Below are 6,000 nucleotides of genomic sequence, written 5' to 3' on the forward strand. Positions count from 1 at the left end.
TAGCTAAAAATGGTTCCATTGTTCCACTGCTTCCACTGGTGCTGAGTAGCTTCTAGGTCTTCTGCTCCTAAATGTCACCCTTTTCCAAGGAGTATCCTCTACTTAATTTTTCCTTACCTCAGCATTTTCCTCTTCTGCATCAGATTGCTGTTGCCCTTATAGCTTCTGTACTTCGCTTTGCTGCTGTAGTTCCACCATTGTCTAAGAACTCTTCGTCTTCTCTTATTCCCTGGAGGGTCAACACTCACCGCTCCAGTCCTCTTACTTTTTCTTCCAATGGTGTAATCAACTTGCACTTGTTGCATGTGTAGGCCATGTTGTTCTCAGGCAAGAAAACAAACTTTGCACAGACTTTGCAGGTCACCACTGGAGAGTCCTTTCCTTCCATAGTCTCTATTCCCTTTATGTTTCTAGCTTTCTGATTGTACTGGGATAGCCTGTGCTTTGTCCTCTACTCACTGGAGGTAAGAACAGAATCCCACTGGTATGGAAGTGTGTGTTACAAGAAAAAGAAATTAAAACAAATAAAAAATTAAAAAATGTTAGGGACCTCTCCCTTGTCCTCATTGCCCAGCTCTATTACGCTACACTCTTTGGGGTAGGGAAGGTGTGATGTGCCCCCTCTTATCATGTCCTCATTGTCTGGCTCTATTACTCTCCACGCGCTGGAGTAGGGAAGGTGTGAAGTGGCGAAGCTAGTGTGTGCCTTGCACAATTTAGTACCCTGCATAGTCAGGGTTCTAAGGCATGCAGGAAGCCTACCTATGTAGAGCCAGCTCCCTGCTTTAGACCTTCCCAATGCAAAGAAGGCAGCAGGGGAAGACACCACAGAGGAGACAGGCCAGTGAGCATGGTTCTGCTGTCCCCCGCACATGATTGGAATTGCAACTGTATGCCTGAATAGAGCTCCAGTCCTACCCAATTTGGGTTAAGAGCTGAAGATACAATGGCAATGTTGTCAATGTATTGCAACTCAGCATGGATCTGATGAAGTAGGCTCTTGCCTCTGAAACCCCAACCTACAATAAAATAGGTAATTGAATTTGACACTAGAATAATTTCTTAAACAAATATGCACTATTGCTGAATTGAATAATATTGCATTTGCCCCTTGACCAGTTCTTAGTTACACTGCTGTAGATCTCTTTCTGTACTCTGATGTTCATTAAGAACATCAGAAGTATCTTGCTGGATCAGAACAAGAGTCTATCTAGTCCAGTATCCTATTCCAATTAGGGATATCAGAGAATTTTGCCCAGATTTTAAATGGGATCGAATTCTGACAAATCCGGTCCGTGGAATCCTCCTCGGAACAGGGCGGCTGAGGCGGCCAGGTCGACCCGGACTGGAGCTCATGCAGACCCAATTTTTTTTTCTCCGCCAAAGGGCGGATTTTTCTAAAATAATTATGAAAATAAAAAAATAAATCGGAAATGGAGGAAGAAAGACCGCAAATGACTTTACCCTTTTTACGAGGCATTTTCCGGAGGCTTTCTTTCCCTGGGGCCGAGTCGTCTATGGAAATCCTCCATCTTTTCTGTTTATTGCCTGTGGAGGTCAGGTGAGGTCAGGACAGCTCTGGTGAGGTCAGGTCAGGTCAGGACAGCTCCAGTGAGGTCAGGTCAGGTGACCGGAAGTTATATGGAGAATCCCCACAAAGGGCTTTACTCTTACGGAGACCTGGGGCACGCAGAAAGGATTTTTCAGCCGGAATTATGAAAGAATTTATGTAAGTTCCGGAGCCAAAAAAATGGGGGGGGGGATCCGGGGCAGGCGGACGGCAGAACGGGGTGGACCTTGGCTCTGTGGAATCCTCGCAGAGTGGAGCTGCTCCTCGAGGATTCCAGGGGGGAGGAATGGATCGCCTCCCCCCCCAGCAGATTCCCCACCGGAACAGATGGTGGGGAATCCGTACACCCCTAATTCCAACAGAGGTGAGTTAGTTGCTTCTGGGGAGCTTATAAACATGATATGAAGGCTACAGTCCCCCACAGTCATTTGCCCCCAGCACCCAGTTTTCAGGACTATACTGTGTCTAAACCCAGAGGCCTGATGTAGGTACTATGTCTAGTAGCAGTTGAGAAAGCTATACTCCATGAATTTGTCTAATCTCCTTTTAAAGCCATCTTAAGCCAGTGGACTTCACCACATCTATATTGATTGTGCATTATTTGACAACATCATGGGACTTGTAATTATAATAATCCCCTATGATCATCAGTAGGACATTTTGCTCCATGATGAGGGGATTCCCGTCCATGAAAGCATAGCATTCTGCCATGTCTTACCCCTTTCCAGGGTAAGTCTTTTTTGCTGTTGGTTGTAGAAGGTGTGGGACTGCAGAAAGAGCAGAATCGCAGGGAGGAAGGGTGCACTCTCCATTTTGAATTGGGCCCAGCTCAAAGGATACTGGATCCAACTCAAAATGGAGCCAGAGACAAGTTCACATTTTGAGGCCACTTAGTTTTCAATGTAAGTTAGAGGTGGTTTGCAAATCACCTTACATGTTACAATCCCCGCTTGTGTAAGAGTTGGACTTCATTATTAACTGGTGTGATTATGCTTAATATATAACAAATCTGTGTTCTATTGTGTATTTGAAATGTCAGGCATTCTTTCAAATTACTTTCAATTACCTTTCTTCCCCGTTACCAAATGCAAGGAGACTGGTCTTATTTTGTACTTTCATGTGCACTGTGAAACACCAGCAATCTGTGTTAAAATAATTCTGCAACTTTATTGCTGCTCTTTTTAGCTAGGAAGTGTATAACATACTTTTATATATATTTGTTAAGCACAATCATATGGATTACTATATTTCTACTGATCTATGCAGTGCCACAATCATTTAATGAGACATTGACTAAAATTACCAGAGGCAGAAACATGTGAAATACAAAATGATTTTTAATTCATATCTTTTCACATATCTCTTTTATGCTGCTAGCCACCAGCCTTGCCTTATTGAATGGAAGACAAAGTGCATGTGTGATATTTTATTTTGGAACGTCTTAAGATATAGCATGGGAATCTCATATTTGGTGCTAACAGGTTTTGCAAAAACATTATTTTCACCTTTTTTCTGACTCTTAACCATTTCAACTTCATTTGAAGACTTTGTATTTTCATAGTAGCCCACTGGTTGTGAATTATTGTCAGCAATGCCTTGAATATTTCCAAGATAAATCAGGCCTAGTTCTACTTATTTCAGAATCAGAAGATATCTTACTAAAATACTATATATTGAAGTATTTTATAGTACTTGTTGGGCTGCTATTGGAAACCTCGGGGAAGACTGTTGATTCCAAGGTCTTAGGATGAGAGTTAAGTGTGCTTTCCCATTAACAAAAGCAGCAAAGAATCTTGTGGCACCTTCAAGAATTAACCAATGTATTGTGACATAAACTCTCTTTGTTGTTTTTGCTCCAACAGATGAACATGGCTACCTCTCTGTAAATTCTCCCATCAATAGTTTTTCTGATAGGAGATCCTTCTCTGTCTCCAAATCAGTCAAAGAACTTAGAAGCATACATGTCACTGGCTTATATGATAAAAGGGAATGGGGCTGCGATCAGGGGAAGTACTGATGGGCACACTTGTCACTGTCCTAAATTCTGTTTTCCCCAGGACAAAGAATCGGGGCCAGGTGTGCTCCCAATTGTTTTCCTGATTACAGCCACTTCTCTTGTTTCAGAAAAGTCGTGGGTTGTGGTGGACAGCTTGATGAAACTGTCAACCCAGTGTGTTGCTGCTTAAAAAAAAAAGAGGTAAATTCCATGTGAGGCATAATAATTGAGAATAAAACTGCCAATATCATACTGCTCTTTTACAAATCTGTGGAGCGACCACACTTGGAATACTGTGTACAGTTCTGGTGACCACACCTAAAAAAGGCTATTATCGAGCTGGAAAAAGTGCAGAGTTTAGGCAACTAAAATTATCAAGGGGCTGGAGCAACTCAGGGAAGGTTACAACAGCTGGGATTATTTAGCTTGGAGGAGGATAAGGGGAGACATGACAGAGAGGTACAAAATTATAAATGGTGTGGATAATGTGGATAGGGAGACATTTTTCTCCCCCTCTCATAATTCTAGTCTTTACCCTCTTCTATGTGGCAGGCCATCTGGTAGCTGAAGAGTGCTATCATGCACACACACCCTTCAGCCTTCTCTTGCAACCACAGCCAGAACTGAGGAAGCAAGACCTTGTAAACTGGGTAAACTAGGGGCCACAACGTTATTAACTGACAAGAAGGAGATCTGCAATGGCAATAGCTGTGTGGGCATTCTTGTATTAGCTGATGGGGCAAGCCCAGCCCAGCCCAGCCCAGCCCAGCCCTGAGTTCGGAGACAGTGCAATGCCTGTCCTCTTCCCCTCTTGCTCTTTAGGTGTCAAGGGGTGTCCTCCTAAGACACAGCTAGGGCTTAGAAAGAACACGCAGCTCCAACTGACACTTCCTTGGGACTGCAGACTCGGGCCTCATCCATCAGCTAGAGAACTGAGGGCCACTGGGGGGCTGCACCTCCTTCCTCCCAGGATGAACATCATCGCAGAGGGGAGACCAACCTGGTCCTATACATCAGTCATTGGTGTATTTGCTTTCCTTCCCCTCCTTCCTCCCAATCCCTTTTCCTTTTGTGACATGTCTTTTAGACTGTAAGATCGAGGGCAGGAACTGTATTAATATTCATCTTTGTAAGCCACTCTGGGAGCCTTTTTCAGCTGAAGAGTGGGGTAAAAACACCCCCAAATAAATAAATAAATAAATAAATACTAGAACCTAGGGTCATCAAAGCTGATTAGTGGGAGATTCAGGACAGAGAAAGGAAGTACTTCTTCACACAGGGCATAGTTAAACAATGGAATTTGCTACCACAAGATGTAGTGATGGCCACCAATTCGGATAGCTTTGAAAGGGGGTTAGACATATTCCTGGAGAAGGCTATCAGTGGCTAGTAGTCCTGATAGCTATATGCTTCCTCCAGTATCAGAGGCAATATGCCTATGTGCACCAGTTGCTGGGGAACATGGGTGGGTGGGTACTGTTGCACTCATGTCCTGCTTGTGGGTTTCCTGTCAACAGCTGGTTGGCGACTGTGTGAACAGAATACTGGACTAGATGGACCCTTGGTCTGATCCAGCATGGCTCTTCTTGTGTTCTTATGTTCTTAAAAAAGTCAATGAAGCATATGGTTATTCTAGTCTGGTCTGATGTCATAGTGGGTCTGTGTAGGCAGAGGTCATAGGACTCTTGGCTGCCATGCTGAAGTTGGAGCTTTAGACCATGTAACTGAATGCTAAGGTGTTTGGGAAGAAATCTCATAAACTGAATTGCTTGGTGTATGAGCAACCTTTGGTACAAAACTATTAAGCCACATAACTATTGCCTGCAATCCACAAGCTTACACATGATATCTTGTGGGGTTATCCAAATCAGGTGATTAGTTACAGATCCTTTCACTGGAAATCTGTTGGCTAGAAGGAGGCAAGATTCTCAGGGAACTGGTCTTATCTCTCTCCTAGAGGAAAGATTTATGTTTTGGCTACGCTTAGCTTGTTAGAAGCTTTCAGGTGACAATTACCAGCCTTGCTGTTTCCTCACTATCTACAGCTTTGCTAGCATTTTATAAGAAAAATTAGGAGAAATAACACATTCCTTGATTCATCCTGGTTCCATTGTTTCATCATGGCATCTATTCCACTTTCACCTTAGCCAACATTCCCTTGAGTCAACAAGGTTGTCAGTCTTAGTGAGGTCGCATGGGGGGCCAGATATTGTTATAGGTCAAAGCTATCCAGCCTTCACATATACCCTCTCAGGGAATTCTCTCTTGGTCTACACATTCATTTGGTGACCTCCCAGGCCTAACTTCTCTATCCCCAGGCCTTCTCTATCCCCTAACCAAAATTCAAATTCCATTTTTTTGTACATCTGCACCATTGCCTCTTTATCTGCCCTGGTACCAGCTGTTTACCAAACCAATGGGATGCTTTATTGTG

The sequence above is a fragment of the Heloderma suspectum genome, chromosome 3 (genome assembly GCF_057233095.1).
Source record: "Heloderma suspectum isolate Gila_16-S chromosome 3, 16-S_ref, whole genome shotgun sequence".
Lineage (NCBI taxonomy): Eukaryota > Metazoa > Chordata > Lepidosauria > Squamata > Helodermatidae > Heloderma > Heloderma suspectum.